Here is a 22,403-nt window from a genome sequence, read left to right as displayed (position 1 = left end):
TTGGAATGCTTTCGACAGAGTTGGAATACCTTTGTACAGAGATGGCATGCTTTCTACAGGGTTGGAAAGCTTTCTACAGGTTTGGAAAGCTTTCTACAGGTTTGGAAAGCTTTCAACAGAGTTGGAATACCTTTGTACAGAGTTAGAATGTAATGTACAGGGTTGGAATGCTTTCCACAGGGTTGGAATGCTTTCCACAGGGTTGGAATACCTTTGTACAGAGATGGTATGCTTTCTACAGGGTTGGAATGCTTTCCACAGAGTTGGAATACCTTTGTACAGAGATGGAATGCTATCTACAGGGTTGGAATGCTTTCTACAGGGTTGGAATGCTTTCGACAGAGTTGGAATACCTTTGTACAGAGTTGGAATGCTTTCTACAGGGTTGGAATGCTTTCTACAGGGTTGGAATGCTTTCGACAGAGTTGGAATGCTTTCGACAGAGTTGGAATGCTTTCGACAGAGTTGGAATACCTTTGTACAGGGATCGAATGCTTTCTACAGGGTTGGAATGCTTTCGACAGAGTTGGAATGCTTTCGACAGAGTTGGAATACCTTTGTACAGAGATGGCATGCTTTCTACAGGGTTGGAAAGCTTTCTACAGGTTTGGAAAGCTTTCAACAGAGTTGGAATACCTTTGTACAGAGTTAGAATGTAATGTACAGGGTTGGAATGCTTTCCACAGGGTTGGAATGCTTTCCACAGGGTTGGAATGCTTTCCACAGGGTTGGAATGCTTTCCACAGGGTTGGAATGCTTTCCACAGGGTTGGAATGCTTTCCACAGGGTTGGAATGCTTTCGACAGAGTTGGAATACCTTTGTAGAGAGTTGGAATACCTTTGTACAGAGATGGAATACCTTTGTACAGAGATGGAATACCTTTGTACAGAGATGGAATGCTTTCTACAGGGTTGGAATGCTTTCTACAGGGTTGGAATGCTTTCGACAGAGTTGGAATGCTTTCGACAGAGTTGGAATACCTTTGTACAGAGTTAGAATGTAATGTACAGGGTTGGAATGCTTTCCACAGGGTTGGAATGCTTTCCACAGGGTTGGAATGCTTTCCACAGGGTTGGAATGCTTTCCACAGGGTTGGAATACCTTTGTACAGAGATGGAATACCTTTGTACAGAGATGGAATGCTTTCTACAGGGTTGGAATGCTTTCGACAGAGATGGAATACCTTTGTACAGAGATGGAATGCTTTCTACAGGGTTGGGGTTAGGTTGGGGTTAGGTTGGGGTTAGGTTGGGGTTAGGTTGGGGTTAGGTTGGGGTTAGGTTGGGGTTAGGTTGGGGTTAGGTTGGGGTTAGGTTGGGGTTAGGTTGGGGTTAGGTTGGGGTTAGGTTGGGGTTAGGTTGGGGTTAGGTTGGGGTTAGGTTGGGGTTAGGTTGGGGTTAGGTTGGGGTTAGGTTGGGGTTAGGTTGGGGTTAGGTTGGGGTTAGGTTGGGGTTAGGTTGGGGTTAGGTTGGGGTTAGGTTGGGGTTAGGTTGGGGTTAGGTTGGGGTTAGGTTGGGGTTAGGTTGGGGTTAGGTTGGGGTTAGGTTGGGGTTAGGTTGGGGTTAGGTTGGGGTTAGGTTGGGGTTAGGTTGGGGTTAGGTTGGGGTTAGGTTGGGGTTAGGTTGGGGTTAGGTTGGGGTTAGGTTGGGGTTAGGTTGGGGTTAGGTTGGGGTTAGGTTGGGGTTAGGTTGGGGTTAGGTTGGGGTTAGGTTGGGGTTAGGTTGGGGTTAGGTTGGGGTTAGGTTGGGGTTAGGTTGGGGTTAGGTTGGGGTTAGGTTAGGTTGGGGTTAGGTTGGGGTTAGGTTGGGGTTAGGTTGGGGTTAGGTTGGGGTTAGGTTGGGGTTAGGTTGGGGTTAGGTTGGGGTTAGGTTGGGGTTAGGTTGGGGTTAGGTTGGGGTTAGGTTGGGGTTAGGTTGGGGTTAGGTTGGGGTTAGGTTGGGGTTAGGTTGGGGTTAGGTTGGGGTTAGGTTGGGGTTAGGTTGGGGTTAGGTTGGGGTTAGGTTGGGGTTAGGTTGGGGTTAGGTTGGGGTTAGGTTGGGGTTAGGTTGGGGTTAGGTTGGGGTTAGGTTGGGGTTAGGTTGGGGTTAGGTTGGGGTTAGGTTGGGGTTAGGTTGGGGTTAGGTTGGGGTTAGGTTGGGGTTAGGTTGGGGTTAGGTTGGGGTTAGGTTGGGGTTAGGTTGGGGTTAGGTTGGGGTTAGGTTGGGGTTAGGTTGGGGTTAGGTTGGGGTTAGGTTGGGGTTAGGTTGGGGTTAGGTTGGGGTTAGGTTGGGGTTAGGTTGGGGTTAGGTTGGGGTTAGGTTGGGGTTAGGTTGGGGTTAGGTTGGGGTTAGGTTGGGGTTAGGTTGGGGTTAGGTTGGGGTTAGGTTGGGGTTAGGTTGGGGTTAGGTTGGGGTTAGGTTGGGGTTAGGTTGGGGTTAGGTTGGGGTTAGGTTGGGGTTAGGTTGGGGTTAGGTTGGGGTTAGGTTGGGGTTAGGTTGGGGTTAGGTTGGGGTTAGGTTGGGGTTAGGTTGGGGTTAGGTTGGGGTTAGGTTGGGGTTAGGTTGGGGTTAGGTTGGGGTTAGGTTGGGGTTAGGTTGGGGTTAGGTTGGGGTTAGGTTGGGGTTAGGTTGGGGTTAGGTTGGGGTTAGGTTGGGGTTAGGTTGGGGTTAGGTTGGGGTTAGGTTGGGGTTAGGTTGGGGTTAGGTTGGGGTTAGGTTGGGGTTAGGTTGGGGTTAGGTTGGGGTTAGGTTGGGGTTAGGTTGGGGTTAGGTTGGGGTTAGGTTGGGGTTAGGTTGGGGTTAGGTTGGGGTTAGGTTGGGGTTAGGTTGGGGTTAGGTTGGGGTTAGGTTGGGGTTAGGTTGGGGTTAGGTTGGGGTTAGGTTGGGGTTAGGTTGGGGTTAGGTTGGGGTTAGGTTGGGGTTAGGTTGGGGTTAGGTTGGGGTTAGGTTGGGGTTAGGTTGGGGTTAGGTTGGGGTTAGGTTGGGGTTAGGTTGGGGTTAGGTTGGGGTTAGGTTGGGGTTAGGTTGGGGTTAGGTTGGGGTTAGGTTGGGGTTAGGTTGGGGTTAGGTTGGGGTTAGGTTGGGGTTAGGTTGGGGTTAGGTTGGGGTTAGGTTGGGGTTAGGTTGGGGTTAGGTTGGGGTTAGGTTGGGGTTAGGTTGGGGTTAGGTTGGGGTTAGGTTGGGGTTAGGTTGGGGTTAGGTTGGGGTTAGGTTGGGGTTAGGTTGGGGTTAGGTTGGGGTTAGGTTGGGGTTAGGTTGGGGTTAGGTTGGGGTTAGGTTGGGGTTAGGTTGGGGTTAGGTTGGGGTTAGGTTGGGGTTAGGTTGGGGTTAGGTTGGGGTTAGGTTGGGGTTAGGTTGGGGTTAGGTTGGGGTTAGGTTGGGGTTAGGTTGGGGTTAGGTTGGGGTTAGGTTGGGGTTAGGTTGGGGTTAGGTTGGGGTTAGGTTGGGGTTAGGTTGGGGTTAGGTTGGGGTTAGGTTGGGGTTAGGTTGGGGTTAGGTTGGGGTTAGGTTGGGGTTAGGTTGGGGTTAGGTTGGGGTTAGGTTGGGGTTAGGTTGGGGTTAGGTTGGGGTTAGGTTGGGGTTAGGTTGGGGTTAGGTTGGGGTTAGGTTGGGGTTAGGTTGGGGTTAGGTTGGGGTTAGGTTGGGGTTAGGTTGGGGTTAGGTTGGGGTTAGGTTGGGGTTAGGTTGGGGTTAGGTTGGGGTTAGGTTGGGGTTAGGTTGGGGTTAGGTTGGGGTTAGGTTGGGGTTAGGTTGGGGTTAGGTTGGGGTTAGGTTGGGGTTAGGTTGGGGTTAGGTTGGGGTTAGGTTGGGGTTAGGTTGGGGTTAGGTTGGGGTTAGGTTGGGGTTAGGTTGGGGTTAGGTTGGGGTTAGGTTGGGGTTAGGTTGGGGTTAGGTTGGGGTTAGGTTGGGGTTAGGTTGGGGTTAGGTTGGGGTTAGGTTGGGGTTAGGTTGGGGTTAGGTTGGGGTTAGGTTGGGGTTAGGTTGGGGTTAGGTTGGGGTTAGGTTGGGGTTAGGTTGGGGTTAGGTTGGGGTTAGGTTGGGGTTAGGTTGGGGTTAGGTTGGGGTTAGGTTGGGGTTAGGTTGGGGTTAGGTTGGGGTTAGGTTGGGGTTAGGTTGGGGTTAGGTTGGGGTTAGGTTGGGGTTAGGTTGGGGTTAGGTTGGGGTTAGGTTGGGGTTAGGTTGGGGTTAGGTTGGGGTTAGGTTGGGGTTAGGTTGGGGTTAGGTTGGGGTTAGGTTGGGGTTAGGTTGGGGTTAGGTTGGGGTTAGGTTGGGGTTAGGTTGGGGTTAGGTTGGGGTTAGGTTGGGGTTAGGTTGGGGTTAGGTTGGGGTTAGGTTGGGGTTAGGTTGGGGTTAGGTTGGGGTTAGGTTGGGGTTAGGTTGGGGTTAGGTTGGGGTTAGGTTGGGGTTAGGTTGGGGTTAGGTTGGGGTTAGGTTGGGGTTAGGTTGGGGTTAGGTTGGGGTTAGGTTGGGGTTAGGTTGGGGTTAGGTTGGGGTTAGGTTGGGGTTAGGTTGGGGTTAGGTTGGGGTTAGGTTGGGGTTAGGTTGGGGTTAGGTTGGGGTTAGGTTGGGGTTAGGTTGGGGTTAGGTTGGGGTTAGGTTGGGGTTAGGTTGGGGTTAGGTTGGGGTTAGGTTGGGGTTAGGTTGGGGTTAGGTTGGGGTTAGGTTGGGGTTAGGTTGGGGTTAGGTTGGGGTTAGGTTGGGGTTAGGTTGGGGTTAGGTTGGGGTTAGGTTGGGGTTAGGTTGGGGTTAGGTTGGGGTTAGGTTGGGGGTTAGGTTGGGGTTAGGTTGGGGTTAGGTTGGGGTTAGGTTGGGGTTAGGTTGGGGTTAGGTTGGGGTTAGGTTGGGGTTAGGTTGGGGTTAGGTTGGGGTTAGGTTGGGGTTAGGTTGGGGTTAGGTTGGGGTTAGGTTGGGGTTAGGTTGGGGTTAGGTTGGGGTTAGGTTGGGGTTAGGTTGGGGTTAGGTTGGGGTTAGGTTGGGGTTAGGTTGGGGTTAGGTTGGGGTTAGGTTGGGGTTAGGTTGGGGTTAGGTTGGGGTTAGGTTGGGGTTAGGTTGGGGTTAGGTTGGGGTTAGGTTGGGGTTAGGTTGGGGTTAGGTTGGGGTTAGGTTGGGGTTAGGTTGGGGTTAGGTTGGGGTTAGGTTGGGGTTAGGTTGGGGTTAGGTTGGGGTTAGGTTGGGGTTAGGTTGGGGTTAGGTTGGGGTTAGGTTGGGGTTAGGTTGGGGTTAGGTTGGGGTTAGGTTGGGGTTAGGTTGGGGTTAGGTTGGGGTTAGGTTGGGGTTAGGTTGGGGTTAGGTTGGGGTTAGGTTGGGGTTAGGTTGGGGTTAGGTTGGGGTTAGGTTGGGGTTAGGTTGGGGTTAGGTTGGGGTTAGGTTGGGGTTAGGTTGGGGTTAGGTTGGGGTTAGGTTGGGGTTAGGTTGGGGTTAGGTTGGGGTTAGGTTGGGGTTAGGTTGGGGTTAGGTTGGGGTTAGGTTGGGGTTAGGTTGGGGTTAGGTTGGGGTTAGGTTGGGGTTAGGTTGGGGTTAGGTTGGGGTTAGGTTGGGGTTAGGTTGGGGTTAGGTTGGGGTTAGGTTGGGGTTAGGTTGGGGTTAGGTTGGGGTTAGGTTGGGGTTAGGTTGGGGTTAGGTTGGGGTTAGGTTGGGGTTAGGTTGGGGTTAGGTTGGGGTTAGGTTGGGGTTAGGTTGGGGTTAGGTTGGGGTTAGGTTGGGGTTAGGTTGGGGTTAGGTTGGGGTTAGGTTGGGGTTAGGTTGGGGTTAGGTTGGGGTTAGGTTGGGGTTAGGTTGGGGTTAGGTTGGGGTTAGGTTGGGGTTAGGTTGGGGTTAGGTTGGGGTTAGGTTGGGGTTAGGTTGGGGTTAGGTTGGGGTTAGGTTGGGGTTAGGTTGGGGTTAGGTTGGGGTTAGGTTGGGGTTAGGTTGGGGTTAGGTTGGGGTTAGGTTGGGGTTAGGTTGGGGTTAGGTTGGGGTTAGGTTGGGGTTAGGTTGGGGTTAGGTTGGGGTTAGGTTGGGGTTAGGTTGGGGTTAGGTTGGGGTTAGGTTGGGGTTAGGTTGGGGTTAGGTTGGGGTTAGGTTGGGGTTAGGTTGGGGTTAGGTTGGGGTTAGGTTGGGGTTAGGTTGGGGTTAGGTTGGGGTTAGGTTGGGGTTAGGTTGGGGTTAGGTTGGGGTTAGGTTGGGGTTAGGTTGGGGTTAGGTTGGGGTTAGGTTGGGGTTAGGTTGGGGTTAGGTTGGGGTTAGGTTGGGGTTAGGTTGGGGTTAGGTTGGGGTTAGGTTGGGGTTAGGTTGGGGTTAGGTTGGGGTTAGGTTGGGGTTAGGTTGGGGTTAGGTTGGGGTTAGGTTGGGGTTAGGTTGGGGTTAGGTTGGGGTTAGGTTGGGGTTAGGTTGGGGTTAGGTTGGGGTTAGGTTGGGGTTAGGTTGGGGTTAGGTTGGGGTTAGGTTGGGGTTAGGTTGGGGTTAGGTTGGGGTTAGGTTGGGGTTAGGTTGGGGTTAGGTTGGGGTTAGGTTGGGGTTAGGTTGGGGTTAGGTTGGGGTTAGGTTGGGGTTAGGTTGGGGTTAGGTTGGGGTTAGGTTGGGGTTAGGTTGGGGTTAGGTTGGGGTTAGGTTGGGGTTAGGTTGGGGTTAGGTTGGGGTTAGGTTGGGGTTAGGTTGGGGTTAGGTTGGGGTTAGGTTGGGGTTAGGTTGGGGTTAGGTTGGGGTTAGGTTGGGGTTAGGTTGGGGTTAGGTTGGGGTTAGGTTGGGGTTAGGTTGGGGTTAGGTTGGGGTTAGGTTGGGGTTAGGTTGGGGTTAGGTTGGGGTTAGGTTGGGGTTAGGTTGGGGTTAGGTTGGGGTTAGGTTGGGGTTAGGTTGGGGTTAGGTTGGGGTTAGGTTGGGGTTAGGTTGGGGTTAGGTTGGGGTTAGGTTGGGGTTAGGTTGGGGTTAGGTTGGGGTTAGGTTGGGGTTAGGTTGGGGTTAGGTTGGGGTTAGGTTGGGGTTAGGTTGGGGTTAGGTTGGGGTTAGGTTGGGGTTAGGTTGGGGTTAGGTTGGGGTTAGGTTGGGGTTAGGTTGGGGTTAGGTTGGGGTTAGGTTGGGGTTAGGTTGGGGTTAGGTTGGGGTTAGGTTGGGGTTAGGTTGGGGTTAGGTTGGGGTTAGGTTGGGGTTAGGTTGGGGTTAGGTTGGGGTTAGGTTGGGGTTAGGTTGGGGTTAGGTTGGGGTTAGGTTGGGGTTAGGTTGGGGTTAGGTTGGGGTTAGGTTGGGGTTAGGTTGGGGTTAGGTTGGGGTTAGGTTGGGGTTAGGTTGGGGTTAGGTTGGGGTTAGGTTGGGGTTAGGTTGGGGTTAGGTTGGGGTTAGGTTGGGGTTAGGTTGGGGTTAGGTTGGGGTTAGGTTGGGGTTAGGTTGGGGTTAGGTTGGGGTTAGGTTGGGGTTAGGTTGGGGTTAGGTTGGGGTTAGGTTGGGGTTAGGTTGGGGTTAGGTTGGGGTTAGGTTGGGGTTAGGTTGGGGTTAGGTTGGGGTTAGGTTGGGGTTAGGTTGGGGTTAGGTTGGGGTTAGGTTGGGGTTAGGTTGGGGTTAGGTTGGGGTTAGGTTGGGGTTAGGTTGGGGTTAGGTTGGGGTTAGGTTGGGGTTAGGTTGGGGTTAGGTTGGGGTTAGGTTGGGGTTAGGTTGGGGTTAGGTTGGGGTTAGGTTGGGGTTAGGTTGGGGTTAGGTTGGGGTTAGGTTGGGGTTAGGTTGGGGTTAGGTTGGGGTTAGGTTGGGGTTAGGTTGGGGTTAGGTTGGGGTTAGGTTGGGGTTAGGTTGGGGTTAGGTTGGGGTTAGGTTGGGGTTAGGTTGGGGTTAGGTTGGGGTTAGGTTGGGGTTAGGTTGGGGTTAGGTTGGGGTTAGGTTGGGGTTAGGTTGGGGTTAGGTTGGGGTTAGGTTGGGGTTAGGTTGGGGTTAGGTTGGGGTTAGGTTGGGGTTAGGTTGGGGTTAGGTTGGGGTTAGGTTGGGGTTAGGTTGGGGTTAGGTTGGGGTTAGGTTGGGGTTAGGTTGGGGTTAGGTTGGGGTTAGGTTGGGGTTAGGTTGGGGTTAGGTTGGGGTTAGGTTGGGGTTAGGTTGGGGTTAGGTTGGGGTTAGGTTGGGGTTAGGTTGGGGTTAGGTTGGGGTTAGGTTGGGGTTAGGTTGGGGTTAGGTTGGGGTTAGGTTGGGGTTAGGTTGGGGTTAGGTTGGGGTTAGGTTGGGGTTAGGTTGGGGTTAGGTTGGGGTTAGGTTGGGGTTAGGTTGGGGTTAGGTTGGGGTTAGGTTGGGGTTAGGTTGGGGTTAGGTTGGGGTTAGGTTGGGGTTAGGTTGGGGTTAGGTTGGGGTTAGGTTGGGGTTAGGTTGGGGTTAGGTTGGGGTTAGGTTGGGGTTAGGTTGGGGTTAGGTTGGGGTTAGGTTGGGGTTAGGTTGGGGTTAGGTTGGGGTTAGGTTGGGGTTAGGTTGGGGTTAGGTTGGGGTTAGGTTGGGGTTAGGTTGGGGTTAGGTTGGGGTTAGGTTGGGGTTAGGTTGGGGTTAGGTTGGGGTTAGGTTGGGGTTAGGTTGGGGTTAGGTTGGGGTTAGGTTGGGGTTAGGTTGGGGTTAGGTTGGGGTTAGGTTGGGGTTAGGTTGGGGTTAGGTTGGGGTTAGGTTGGGGTTAGGTTGGGGTTAGGTTGGGGTTAGGTTGGGGTTAGGTTGGGGTTAGGTTGGGGTTAGGTTGGGGTTAGGTTGGGGTTAGGTTGGGGTTAGGTTGGGGTTAGGTTGGGGTTAGGTTGGGGTTAGGTTGGGGTTAGGTTGGGGTTAGGTTGGGGTTAGGTTGGGGTTAGGTTGGGGTTAGGTTGGGGTTAGGTTGGGGTTAGGTTGGGGTTAGGTTGGGGTTAGGTTGGGGTTAGGTTGGGGTTAGGTTGGGGTTAGGTTGGGGTTAGGTTGGGGTTAGGTTGGGGTTAGGTTGGGGTTAGGTTGGGGTTAGGTTGGGGTTAGGTTGGGGTTAGGTTGGGGTTAGGTTGGGGTTAGGTTGGGGTTAGGTTGGGGTTAGGTTGGGGTTAGGTTGGGGTTAGGTTGGGGTTAGGTTGGGGTTAGGTTGGGGTTAGGTTGGGGTTAGGTTGGGGTTAGGTTGGGGTTAGGTTGGGGTTAGGTTGGGGTTAGGTTGGGGTTAGGTTGGGGTTAGGTTGGGGTTAGGTTGGGGTTAGGTTGGGGTTAGGTTGGGGTTAGGTTGGGGTTAGGTTGGGGTTAGGTTGGGGTTAGGTTGGGGTTAGGTTGGGGTTAGGTTGGGGTTAGGTTGGGGTTAGGTTGGGGTTAGGTTGGGGTTAGGTTGGGGTTAGGTTGGGGTTAGGTTGGGGTTAGGTTGGGGTTAGGTTGGGGTTAGGTTGGGGTTAGGTTGGGGTTAGGTTGGGGTTAGGTTGGGGTTAGGTTGGGGTTAGGTTGGGGTTAGGTTGGGGTTAGGTTGGGGTTAGGTTGGGGTTAGGTTGGGGTTAGGTTGGGGTTAGGTTGGGGTTAGGTTGGGGTTAGGTTGGGGTTAGGTTGGGGTTAGGTTGGGGTTAGGTTGGGGTTAGGTTGGGGTTAGGTTGGGGTTAGGTTGGGGTTAGGTTGGGGTTAGGTTGGGGTTAGGTTGGGGTTAGGTTGGGGTTAGGTTGGGGTTAGGTTGGGGTTAGGTTGGGGTTAGGTTGGGGTTAGGTTGGGGTTAGGTTGGGGTTAGGTTGGGGTTAGGTTGGGGTTAGGTTGGGGTTAGGTTGGGGTTAGGTTGGGGTTAGGTTGGGGTTAGGTTGGGGTTAGGTTGGGGTTAGGTTGGGGTTAGGTTGGGGTTAGGTTGGGGTTAGGTTGGGGTTAGGTTGGGGTTAGGTTGGGGTTAGGTTGGGGTTAGGTTGGGGTTAGGTTGGGGTTAGGTTGGGGTTAGGTTGGGGTTAGGTTGGGGTTAGGTTGGGGTTAGGTTGGGGTTAGGTTGGGGTTAGGTTGGGGTTAGGTTGGGGTTAGGTTGGGGTTAGGTTGGGGTTAGGTTGGGGTTAGGTTGGGGTTAGGTTGGGGTTAGGTTGGGGTTAGGTTGGGGTTAGGTTGGGGTTAGGTTGGGGTTAGGTTGGGGTTAGGTTGGGGTTAGGTTGGGGTTAGGTTGGGGTTAGGTTGGGGTTAGGTTGGGGTTAGGTTGGGGTTAGGTTGGGGTTAGGTTGGGGTTAGGTTGGGGTTAGGTTGGGGTTAGGTTGGGGTTAGGTTGGGGTTAGGTTGGGGTTAGGTTGGGGTTAGGTTGGGGTTAGGTTGGGGTTAGGTTGGGGTTAGGTTGGGGTTAGGTTGGGGTTAGGTTGGGGTTAGGTTGGGGTTAGGTTGGGGTTAGGTTGGGGTTAGGTTGGGGTTAGGTTGGGGTTAGGTTGGGGTTAGGTTGGGGTTAGGTTGGGGTTAGGTTGGGGTTAGGTTGGGGTTAGGTTGGGGTTAGGTTGGGGTTAGGTTGGGGTTAGGTTGGGGTTAGGTTGGGGTTAGGTTGGGGTTAGGTTGGGGTTAGGTTGGGGTTAGGTTGGGGTTAGGTTGGGGTTAGGTTGGGGTTAGGTTGGGGTTAGGTTGGGGTTAGGTTGGGGTTAGGTTGGGGTTAGGTTGGGGTTAGGTTGGGGTTAGGTTGGGGTTAGGTTGGGGTTAGGTTGGGGTTAGGTTGGGGTTAGGTTGGGGTTAGGTTGGGGTTAGGTTGGGGTTAGGTTGGGGTTAGGTTGGGGTTAGGTTGGGGTTAGGTTGGGGTTAGGTTGGGGTTAGGTTGGGGTTAGGTTGGGGTTAGGTTGGGGTTAGGTTGGGGTTAGGTTGGGGTTAGGTTGGGGTTAGGTTGGGGTTAGGTTGGGGTTAGGTTGGGGTTAGGTTGGGGTTAGGTTGGGGTTAGGTTGGGGTTAGGTTGGGGTTAGGTTGGGGTTAGGTTGGGGTTAGGTTGGGGTTAGGTTGGGGTTAGGTTGGGGTTAGGTTGGGGTTAGGTTGGGGTTAGGTTGGGGTTAGGTTGGGGTTAGGTTGGGGTTAGGTTGGGGTTAGGTTGGGGTTAGGTTGGGGTTAGGTTGGGGTTAGGTTGGGGTTAGGTTGGGGTTAGGTTGGGGTTAGGTTGGGGTTAGGTTGGGGTTAGGTTGGGGTTAGGTTGGGGTTAGGTTGGGGTTAGGTTGGGGTTAGGTTGGGGTTAGGTTGGGGTTAGGTTGGGGTTAGGTTGGGGTTAGGTTGGGGTTAGGTTGGGGTTAGGTTGGGGTTAGGTTGGGGTTAGGTTGGGGTTAGGTTGGGGTTAGGTTGGGGTTAGGTTGGGGTTAGGTTGGGGTTAGGTTGGGGTTAGGTTGGGGTTAGGTTGGGGTTAGGTTGGGGTTAGGTTGGGGTTAGGTTGGGGTTAGGTTGGGGTTAGGTTGGGGTTAGGTTGGGGTTAGGTTGGGGTTAGGTTGGGGTTAGGTTGGGGTTAGGTTGGGGTTAGGTTGGGGTTAGGTTGGGGTTAGGTTGGGGTTAGGTTGGGGTTAGGTTGGGGTTAGGTTGGGGTTAGGTTGGGGTTAGGTTGGGGTTAGGTTGGGGTTAGGTTGGGGTTAGGTTGGGGTTAGGTTGGGGTTAGGTTGGGGTTAGGTTGGGGTTAGGTTGGGGTTAGGTTGGGGTTAGGTTGGGGTTAGGTTGGGGTTAGGTTGGGGTTAGGTTGGGGTTAGGTTGGGGTTAGGTTGGGGTTAGGTTGGGGTTAGGTTGGGGTTAGGTTGGGGTTAGGTTGGGGTTAGGTTGGGGTTAGGTTGGGGTTAGGTTGGGGTTAGGTTGGGGTTAGGTTGGGGTTAGGTTGGGGTTAGGTTGGGGTTAGGTTGGGGTTAGGTTGGGGTTAGGTTGGGGTTAGGTTGGGGTTAGGTTGGGGTTAGGTTGGGGTTAGGTTGGGGTTAGGTTGGGGTTAGGTTGGGGTTAGGTTGGGGTTAGGTTGGGGTTAGGTTGGGGTTAGGTTGGGGTTAGGTTGGGGTTAGGTTGGGGTTAGGTTGGGGTTAGGTTGGGGTTAGGTTGGGGTTAGGTTGGGGTTAGGTTGGGGTTAGGTTGGGGTTAGGTTGGGGTTAGGTTGGGGTTAGGTTGGGGTTAGGTTGGGGTTAGGTTGGGGTTAGGTTGGGGTTAGGTTGGGGTTAGGTTGGGGTTAGGTTGGGGTTAGGTTGGGGTTAGGTTGGGGTTAGGTTGGGGTTAGGTTGGGGTTAGGTTGGGGTTAGGTTGGGGTTAGGTTGGGGTTAGGTTGGGGTTAGGTTGGGGTTAGGTTGGGGTTAGGTTGGGGTTAGGTTGGGGTTAGGTTGGGGTTAGGTTGGGGTTAGGTTGGGGTTAGGTTGGGGTTAGGTTGGGGTTAGGTTGGGGTTAGGTTGGGGTTAGGTTGGGGTTAGGTTGGGGTTAGGTTGGGGTTAGGTTGGGGTTAGGTTGGGGTTAGGTTGGGGTTAGGTTGGGGTTAGGTTGGGGTTAGGTTGGGGTTAGGTTGGGGTTAGGTTGGGGTTAGGTTGGGGTTAGGTTGGGGTTAGGTTGGGGTTAGGTTGGGGTTAGGTTGGGGTTAGGTTGGGGTTAGGTTGGGGTTAGGTTGGGGTTAGGTTGGGGTTAGGTTGGGGTTAGGTTGGGGTTAGGTTGGGGTTAGGTTGGGGTTAGGTTGGGGTTAGGTTGGGGTTAGGTTGGGGTTAGGTTGGGGTTAGGTTGGGGTTAGGTTGGGGTTAGGTTGGGGTTAGGTTGGGGTTAGGTTGGGGTTAGGTTGGGGTTAGGTTGGGGTTAGGTTGGGGTTAGGTTGGGGTTAGGTTGGGGTTAGGTTGGGGTTAGGTTGGGGTTAGGTTGGGGTTAGGTTGGGGTTAGGTTGGGGTTAGGTTGGGGTTAGGTTGGGGTTAGGTTGGGGTTAGGTTGGGGTTAGGTTGGGGTTAGGTTGGGGTTAGGTTGGGGTTAGGTTGGGGTTAGGTTGGGGTTAGGTTGGGGTTAGGTTGGGGTTAGGTTGGGGTTAGGTTGGGGTTAGGTTGGGGTTAGGTTGGGGTTAGGTTGGGGTTAGGTTGGGGTTAGGTTGGGGTTAGGTTGGGGTTAGGTTGGGGTTAGGTTGGGGTTAGGTTGGGGTTAGGTTGGGGTTAGGTTGGGGTTAGGTTGGGGTTAGGTTGGGGTTAGGTTGGGGTTAGGTTGGGGTTAGGTTGGGGTTAGGTTGGGGTTAGGTTGGGGTTAGGTTGGGGTTAGGTTGGGGTTAGGTTGGGGTTAGGTTGGGGTTAGGTTGGGGTTAGGTTGGGGTTAGGTTGGGGTTAGGTTGGGGTTAGGTTGGGGTTAGGTTGGGGTTAGGTTGGGGTTAGGTTGGGGTTAGGTTGGGGTTAGGTTGGGGTTAGGTTGGGGTTAGGTTGGGGTTAGGTTGGGGTTAGGTTGGGGTTAGGTTGGGGTTAGGTTGGGGTTAGGTTGGGGTTAGGTTGGGGTTAGGTTGGGGTTAGGTTGGGGTTAGGTTGGGGTTAGGTTGGGGTTAGGTTGGGGTTAGGTTGGGGTTAGGTTGGGGTTAGGTTGGGGTTAGGTTGGGGTTAGGTTGGGGTTAGGTTGGGGTTAGGTTGGGGTTAGGTTGGGGTTAGGTTGGGGTTAGGTTGGGGTTAGGTTGGGGTTAGGTTGGGGTTAGGTTGGGGTTAGGTTGGGGTTAGGTTGGGGTTAGGTTGGGGTTAGGTTGGGGTTAGGTTGGGGTTAGGTTGGGGTTAGGTTGGGGTTAGGTTGGGGTTAGGTTGGGGTTAGGTTGGGGTTAGGTTGGGGTTAGGTTGGGGTTAGGTTGGGGTTAGGTTGGGGTTAGGTTGGGGTTAGGTTGGGGTTAGGTTGGGGTTAGGTTGGGGTTAGGTTGGGGTTAGGTTGGGGTTAGGTTGGGGTTAGGTTGGGGTTAGGTTGGGGTTAGGTTGGGGTTAGGTTGGGGTTAGGTTGGGGTTAGGTTGGGGTTAGGTTGGGGTTAGGTTGGGGTTAGGTTGGGGTTAGGTTGGGGTTAGGTTGGGGTTAGGTTGGGGTTAGGTTGGGGTTAGGTTGGGGTTAGGTTGGGGTTAGGTTGGGGTTAGGTTGGGGTTAGGTTGGGGTTAGGTTGGGGTTAGGTTGGGGTTAGGTTGGGGTTAGGTTGGGGTTAGGTTGGGGTTAGGTTGGGGTTAGGTTGGGGTTAGGTTGGGGTTAGGTTGGGGTTAGGTTGGGGTTAGGTTGGGGTTAGGTTGGGGTTAGGTTGGGGTTAGGTTGGGGTTAGGTTGGGGTTAGGTTGGGGTTAGGTTGGGGTTAGGTTGGGGTTAGGTTGGGGTTAGGTTGGGGTTAGGTTGGGGTTAGGTTGGGGTTAGGTTGGGGTTAGGTTGGGGTTAGGTTGGGGTTAGGTTGGGGTTAGGTTGGGGTTAGGTTGGGGTTAGGTTGGGGTTAGGTTGGGGTTAGGTTGGGGTTAGGTTGGGGTTAGGTTGGGGTTAGGTTGGGGTTAGGTTGGGGTTAGGTTGGGGTTAGGTTGGGGTTAGGTTGGGGTTAGGTTGGGGTTAGGTTGGGGTTAGGTTGGGGTTAGGTTGGGGTTAGGTTGGGGTTAGGTTGGGGTTAGGTTGGGGTTAGGTTGGGGTTAGGTTGGGGTTAGGTTGGGGTTAGGTTGGGGTTAGGTTGGGGTTAGGTTGGGGTTAGGTTGGGGTTAGGTTGGGGTTAGGTTGGGGTTAGGTTGGGGTTAGGTTGGGGTTAGGTTGGGGTTAGGTTGGGGTTAGGTTGGGGTTAGGTTGGGGTTAGGTTGGGGTTAGGTTGGGGTTAGGTTGGGGTTAGGTTGGGGTTAGGTTGGGGTTAGGTTGGGGTTAGGTTGGGGTTAGGTTGGGGTTAGGTTGGGGTTAGGTTGGGGTTAGGTTGGGGTTAGGTTGGGGTTAGGTTGGGGTTAGGTTGGGGTTAGGTTGGGGTTAGGTTGGGGTTAGGTTGGGGTTAGGTTGGGGTTAGGTTGGGGTTAGGTTGGGGTTAGGTTGGGGTTAGGTTGGGGTTAGGTTGGGGTTAGGTTGGGGTTAGGTTGGGGTTAGGTTGGGGTTAGGTTGGGGTTAGGTTGGGGTTAGGTTGGGGTTAGGTTGGGGTTAGGTTGGGGTTAGGTTGGGGTTAGGTTGGGGTTAGGTTGGGGTTAGGTTGGGGTTAGGTTGGGGTTAGGTTGGGGTTAGGTTGGGGTTAGGTTGGGGTTAGGTTGGGGTTAGGTTGGGGTTAGGTTGGGGTTAGGTTGGGGTTAGGTTGGGGTTAGGTTGGGGTTAGGTTGGGGTTAGGTTGGGGTTAGGTTGGGGTTAGGTTGGGGTTAGGTTGGGGTTAGGTTGGGGTTAGGTTGGGGTTAGGTTGGGGTTAGGTTGGGGTTAGGTTGGGGTTAGGTTGGGGTTAGGTTGGGGTTAGGTTGGGGTTAGGTTGGGGTTAGGTTGGGGTTAGGTTGGGGTTAGGTTGGGGTTAGGTTGGGGTTAGGTTGGGGTTAGGTTGGGGTTAGGTTGGGGTTAGGTTGGGGTTAGGTTGGGGTTAGGTTGGGGTTAGGTTGGGGTTAGGTTGGGGTTAGGTTGGGGTTAGGTTGGGGTTAGGTTGGGGTTAGGTTGGGGTTAGGTTGGGGTTAGGTTGGGGTTAGGTTGGGGTTAGGTTGGGGTTAGGTTGGGGTTAGGTTGGGGTTAGGTTGGGGTTAGGTTGGGGTTAGGTTGGGGTTAGGTTGGGGTTAGGTTGGGGTTAGGTTGGGGTTAGGTTGGGGTTAGGTTGGGGTTAGGTTGGGGTTAGGTTGGGGTTAGGTTGGGGTTAGGTTGGGGTTAGGTTGGGGTTAGGTTGGGGTTAGGTTGGGGTTAGGTTGGGGTTAGGTTGGGGTTAGGTTGGGGTTAGGTTGGGGTTAGGTTGGGGTTAGGTTGGGGTTAGGTTGGGGTTAGGTTGGGGTTAGGTTGGGGTTAGGTTGGGGTTAGGTTGGGGTTAGGTTGGGGTTAGGTTGGGGTTAGGTTGGGGTTAGGTTGGGGTTAGGTTGGGGTTAGGTTGGGGTTAGGTTGGGGTTAGGTTGGGGTTAGGTTGGGGTTAGGTTGGGGTTAGGTTGGGGTTAGGTTGGGGTTAGGTTGGGGTTAGGTTGGGGTTAGGTTGGGGTTAGGTTGGGGTTAGGTTGGGGTTAGGTTGGGGTTAGGTTGGGGTTAGGTTGGGGTTAGGTTGGGGTTAGGTTGGGGTTAGGTTGGGGTTAGGTTGGGGTTAGGTTGGGGTTAGGTTGGGGTTAGGTTGGGGTTAGGTTGGGGTTAGGTTGGGGTTAGGTTGGGGTTAGGTTGGGGTTAGGTTGGGGTTAGGTTGGGGTTAGGTTGGGGTTAGGTTGGGGTTAGGTTGGGGTTAGGTTGGGGTTAGGTTGGGGTTAGGTTGGGGTTAGGTTGGGGTTAGGTTGGGGTTAGGTTGGGGTTAGGTTGGGGTTAGGTTGGGGTTAGGTTGGGGTTAGGTTGGGGTTAGGTTGGGGTTAGGTTGGGGTTAGGTTGGGGTTAGGTTGGGGTTAGGTTGGGGTTAGGTTGGGGTTAGGTTGGGGTTAGGTTGGGGTTAGGTTGGGGTTAGGTTGGGGTTAGGTTGGGGTTAGGTTGGGGTTAGGTTGGGGTTAGGTTGGGGTTAGGTTGGGGTTAGGTTGGGGTTAGGTTGGGGTTAGGTTGGGGTTAGGTTGGGGTTAGGTTGGGGTTAGGTTGGGGTTAGGTTGGGGTTAGGTTGGGGTTAGGTTGGGGTTAGGTTGGGGTTAGGTTGGGGTTAGGTTGGGGTTAGGTTGGGGTTAGGTTGGGGTTAGGTTGGGGTTAGGTTGGGGTTAGGTTGGGGTTAGGTTGGGGTTAGGTTGGGGTTAGGTTGGGGTTAGGTTGGGGTTAGGTTGGGGTTAGGTTGGGGTTAGGTTGGGGTTAGGTTGGGGTTAGGTTGGGGTTAGGTTGGGGTTAGGTTGGGGTTAGGTTGGGGTTAGGTTGGGGTTAGGTTGGGGTTAGGTTGGGGTTAGGTTGGGGTTAGGTTGGGGTTAGGTTGGGGTTAGGTTGGGGTTAGGTTGGGGTTAGGTTGGGGTTAGGTTGGGGTTAGGTTGGGGTTAGGTTGGGGTTAGGTTGGGGTTAGGTTGGGGTTAGGTTGGGGTTAGGTTGGGGTTAGGTTGGGGTTAGGTTGGGGTTAGGTTGGGGTTAGGTTGGGGTTAGGTTGGGGTTAGGTTGGGGTTAGGTTGGGGTTAGGTTGGGGTTAGGTTGGGGTTAGGTTGGGGTTAGGTTGGGGTTAGGTTGGGGTTAGGTTGGGGTTAGGTTGGGGTTAGGTTGGGGTTAGGTTGGGGTTAGGTTGGGGTTAGGTTGGGGTTAGGTTGGGGTTAGGTTGGGGTTAGGTTGGGGTTAGGTTGGGGTTAGGTTGGGGTTAGGTTGGGGTTAGGTTGGGGTTAGGTTGGGGTTAGGTTGGGGTTAGGTTGGGGTTAGGTTGGGGTTAGGTTGGGGTTAGGTTGGGGTTAGGTTGGGGTTAGGTTGGGGTTAGGTTGGGGTTAGGTTGGGGTTAGGTTGGGGTTAGGTTGGGGTTAGGTTGGGGTTAGGTTGGGGTTAGGTTGGGGTTAGGTTGGGGTTAGGTTGGGGTTAGGTTGGGGTTAGGTTGGGGTTAGGTTGGGGTTAGGTTGGGGTTAGGTTGGGGTTAGGTTGGGGTTAGGTTGGGGTTAGGTTGGGGTTAGGTTGGGGTTAGGTTGGGGTTAGGTTGGGGTTAGGTTGGGGTTAGGTTGGGGTTAGGTTGGGGTTAGGTTGGGGTTAGGTTGGGGTTAGGTTGGGGTTAGGTTGGGGTTAGGTTGGGGTTAGGTTGGGGTTAGGTTGGGGTTAGGTTGGGGTTAGGTTGGGGTTAGGTTGGGGTTAGGTTGGGGTTAGGTTGGGGTTAGGTTGGGGTTAGGTTGGGGTTAGGTTGGGGTTAGGTTGGGGTTAGGTTGGGGTTAGGTTGGGGTTAGGTTGGGGTTAGGTTGGGGTTAGGTTGGGGTTAGGTTGGGGTTAGGTTGGGGTTAGGTTGGGGTTAGGTTGGGGTTAGGTTGGGGTTAGGTTGGGGTTAGGTTGGGGTTAGGTTGGGGTTAGGTTGGGGTTAGGTTGGGGTTAGGTTGGGGTTAGGTTGGGGTTAGGTTGGGGTTAGGTTGGGGTTAGGTTGGGGTTAGGTTGGGGTTAGGTTGGGGTTAGGTTGGGGTTAGGTTGGGGTTAGGTTGGGGTTAGGTTGGGGTTAGGTTGGGGTTAGGTTGGGGTTAGGTTGGGGTTAGGTTGGGGTTAGGTTGGGGTTAGGTTGGGGTTAGGTTGGGGTTAGGTTGGGGTTAGGTTGGGGTTAGGTTGGGGTTAGGTTGGGGTTAGGTTGGGGTTAGGTTGGGGTTAGGTTGGGGTTAGGTTGGGGTTAGGTTGGGGTTAGGTTGGGGTTAGGTTGGGGTTAGGTTGGGGTTAGGTTGGGGTTAGGTTGGGGTTAGGTTGGGGTTAGGTTGGGGTTAGGTTGGGGTTAGGTTGGGGTTAGGTTGGGGTTAGGTTGGGGTTAGGTTGGGGTTAGGTTGGGGTTAGGTTGGGGTTAGGTTGGGGTTAGGTTGGGGTTAGGTTGGGGTTAGGTTGGGGTTAGGTTGGGGTTAGGTTGGGGTTAGGTTGGGGTTAGGTTGGGGTTAGGTTGGGGTTAGGTTGGGGTTAGGTTGGGGTTAGGTTGGGGTTAGGTTGGGGTTAGGTTGGGGTTAGGTTGGGGTTAGGTTGGGGTTAGGTTGGGGTTAGGTTGGGGTTAGGTTGGGGTTAGGTTGGGGTTAGGTTGGGGTTAGGTTGGGGTTAGGTTGGGGTTAGGTTGGGGTTAGGTTGGGGTTAGGTTGGGGTTAGGTTGGGGTTAGGTTGGGGTTAGGTTGGGGTTAGGTTGGGGTTAGGTTGGGGTTAGGTTGGGGTTAGGTTGGGGTTAGGTTGGGGTTAGGTTGGGGTTAGGTTGGGGTTAGGTTGGGGTTAGGTTGGGGTTAGGTTGGGGTTAGGTTGGGGTTAGGTTGGGGTTAGGTTGGGGTTAGGTTGGGGTTAGGTTGGGGTTAGGTTGGGGTTAGGTTGGGGTTAGGTTGGGGTTAGGTTGGGGTTAGGTTGGGGTTAGGTTGGGGTTAGGTTGGGGTTAGGTTGGGGTTAGGTTGGGGTTAGGTTGGGGTTAGGTTGGGGTTAGGTTGGGGTTAGGTTGGGGTTAGGTTGGGGTTAGGTTGGGGTTAGGTTGGGGTTAGGTTGGGGTTAGGTTGGGGTTAGGTTGGGGTTAGGTTGGGGTTAGGTTGGGGTTAGGTTGGGGTTAGGTTGGGGTTAGGTTGGGGTTAGGTTGGGGTTAGGTTGGGGTTAGGTTGGGGTTAGGTTGGGGTTAGGTTGGGGTTAGGTTGGGGTTAGGTTGGGGTTAGGTTGGGGTTAGGTTGGGGTTAGGTTGGGGTTAGGTTGGGGTTAGGTTGGGGTTAGGTTGGGGTTAGGTTGGGGTTAGGTTGGGGTTAGGTTGGGGTTAGGTTGGGGTTAGGTTGGGGTTAGGTTGGGGTTAGGTTGGGGTTAGGTTGGGGTTAGGTTGGGGTTAGGTTGGGGTTAGGTTGGGGTTAGGTTGGGGTTAGGTTGGGGTTAGGTTGGGGTTAGGTTGGGGTTAGGTTGGGGTTAGGTTGGGGTTAGGTTGGGGTTAGGTTGGGGTTAGGTTGGGGTTAGGTTGGGGTTAGGTTGGGGTTAGGTTGGGGTTAGGTTGGGGTTAGGTTGGGGTTAGGTTGGGGTTAGGTTGGGGTTAGGTTGGGGTTAGGTTGGGGTTAGGTTGGGGTTAGGTTGGGGTTAGGTTGGGGTTAGGTTGGGGTTAGGTTGGGGTTAGGTTGGGGTTAGGTTGGGGTTAGGTTGGGGTTAGGTTGGGGTTAGGTTGGGGTTAGGTTGGGGTTAGGTTGGGGTTAGGTTGGGGTTAGGTTGGGGTTAGGTTGGGGTTAGGTTGGGGTTAGGTTGGGGTTAGGTTGGGGTTAGGTTGGGGTTAGGTTGGGGTTAGGTTGGGGTTAGGTTGGGGTTAGGTTGGGGTTAGGTTGGGGTTAGGTTGGGGTTAGGTTGGGGTTAGGTTGGGGTTAGGTTGGGGTTAGGTTGGGGTTAGGTTGGGGTTAGGTTGGGGTTAGGTTGGGGTTAGGTTGGGGTTAGGTTGGGGTTAGGTTGGGGTTAGGTTGGGGTTAGGTTGGGGTTAGGTTGGGGTTAGGTTGGGGTTAGGTTGGGGTTAGGTTGGGGTTAGGTTGGGGTTAGGTTGGGGTTAGGTTGGGGTTAGGTTGGGGTTAGGTTGGGGTTAGGTTGGGGTTAGGTTGGGGTTAGGTTGGGGTTAGGTTGGGGTTAGGTTGGGGTTAGGTTGGGGTTAGGTTGGGGTTAGGTTGGGGTTAGGTTGGGGTTAGGTTGGGGTTAGGTTGGGGTTAGGTTGGGGTTAGGTTGGGGTTAGGTTGGGGTTAGGTTGGGGTTAGGTTGGGGTTAGGTTGGGGTTAGGTTGGGGTTAGGTTGGGGTTAGGTTGGGGTTAGGTTGGGGTTAGGTTGGGGTTAGGTTGGGGTTAGGTTGGGGTTAGGTTGGGGTTAGGTTGGGGTTAGGTTGGGGTTAGGTTGGGGTTAGGTTGGGGTTAGGTTGGGGTTAGGTTGGGGTTAGGTTGGGGTTAGGTTGGGGTTAGGTTGGGGTTAGGTTGGGGTTAGGTTGGGGTTAGGTTGGGGTTAGGTTGGGGTTAGGTTGGGGTTAGGTTGGGGTTAGGTTGGGGTTAGGTTGGGGTTAGGTTGGGGTTAGGTTGGGGTTAGGTTGGGGTTAGGTTGGGGTTAGGTTGGGGTTAGGTTGGGGTTAGGTTGGGGTTAGGTTGGGGTTAGGTTGGGGTTAGGTTGGGGTTAGGTTGGGGTTAGGTTGGGGTTAGGTTGGGGTTAGGTTGGGGTTAGGTTGGGGTTAGGTTGGGGTTAGGTTGGGGTTAGGTTGGGGTTAGGTTGGGGTTAGGTTGGGGTTAGGTTGGGGTTAGGTTGGGGTTAGGTTGGGGTTAGGTTGGGGTTAGGTTGGGGTTAGGTTGGGGTTAGGTTGGGGTTAGGTTGGGGTTAGGTTGGGGTTAGGTTGGGGTTAGGTTGGGGTTAGGTTGGGGTTAGGTTGGGGTTAGGTTGGGGTTAGGTTGGGGTTAGGTTGGGGTTAGGTTGGGGTTAGGTTGGGGTTAGGTTGGGGTTAGGTTGGGGTTAGGTTGGGGTTAGGTTGGGGTTAGGTTGGGGTTAGGTTGGGGTTAGGTTGGGGTTAGGTTGGGGTTAGGTTGGGGTTAGGTTGGGGTTAGGTTGGGGTTAGGTTGGGGTTAGGTTGGGGTTAGGTTGGGGTTAGGTTGGGGTTAGGTTGGGGTTAGGTTGGGGTTAGGTTGGGGTTAGGTTGGGGTTATGGTTGGGGTTAGGTTGGGGTTAGGTTGGGGTTAGGTTGGGGTTAGGTTGGGGTTAGGTTGGGGTTAGGTTGGGGTTAGGTTGGGGTTAGGTTGGGGTTAGGTTGGGGTTAGGTTGGGGTTAGGTTGGGGTTAGGTTGGGGTTAGGTTGGGGTTAGGTTGGGGTTAGGTTGGGGTTAGGTTGGGGTTAGGTTGGGGTTAGGTTGGGGTTAGGTTGGGGTTAGGTTGGGGTTAGGTTGGGGTTAGGTTGGGGTTAGGTTGGGGTTAGGTTGGGGTTAGGTTGGGGTTAGGTTGGGGTTAGGTTGGGGTTAGGTTGGGGTTAGGTTGGGGTTAGGTTGGGGTTAGGTTGGGGTTAGGTTGGGGTTAGGTTGGGGTTAGGTTGGGGTTAGGTTGGGGTTAGGTTGGGGTTAGGTTGGGGTTAGGTTGGGGTTAGGTTGGGGTTAGGTTGGGGTTAGGTTGGGGTTAGGTTGGGGTTAGGTTGGGGTTAGGTTGGGGTTAGGTTGGGGTTAGGTTGGGGTTAGGTTGGGGTTAGGTTGGGGTTAGGTTGGGGTTAGGTTGGGGTTAGGTTGGGGTTAGGTTGGGGTTAGGTTGGGGTTAGGTTGGGGTTAGGTTGGGGTTAGGTTGGGGTTAGGTTGGGGTTAGGTTGGGGTTAGGTTGGGGTTAGGTTGGGGTTAGGTTGGGGTTAGGTTGGGGTTAGGTTGGGGTTAGGTTGGGGTTAGGTTGGGGTTAGGTTGGGGTTAGGTTGGGGTTAGGTTGGGGTTAGGTTGGGGTTAGGTTGGGGTTAGGTTGGGGTTAGGTTGGGGTTAGGTTGGGGTTAGGTTGGGGTTAGGTTGGGGTTAGGTTGGGGTTAGGTTGGGGTTAGGTTGGGGTTAGGTTGGGGTTAGGTTGGGGTTAGGTTGGGGTTAGGTTGGGGTTAGGTTGGGGTTAGGTTGGGGTTAGGTTGGGGTTAGGTTGGGGTTAGGTTGGGGTTAGGTTGGGGTTAGGTTGGGGTTAGGTTGGGGTTAGGTTGGGGTTAGGTTGGGGTTAGGTTGGGGTTAGGTTGGGGTTAGGTTGGGGTTAGGTTGGGGTTAGGTTGGGGTTAGGTTGGGGTTAGGTTGGGGTTAGGTTGGGGTTAGGTTGGGGTTAGGTTGGGGTTAGGTTGGGGTTAGGTTGGGGTTAGGTTGGGGTTAGGTTGGGGTTAGGTTGGGGTTAGGTTGGGGTTAGGTTGGGGTTAGGTTGGGGTTAGGTTGGGGTTAGGTTGGGGTTAGGTTGGGGTTAGGTTGGG

This window comes from Bombus fervidus, chromosome 14 (genome assembly GCF_041682495.2).
Source record: "Bombus fervidus isolate BK054 chromosome 14, iyBomFerv1, whole genome shotgun sequence".
NCBI lineage: Eukaryota > Metazoa > Arthropoda > Insecta > Hymenoptera > Apidae > Bombus > Bombus fervidus.
This window is presented reverse-complemented; position numbering follows the sequence as displayed.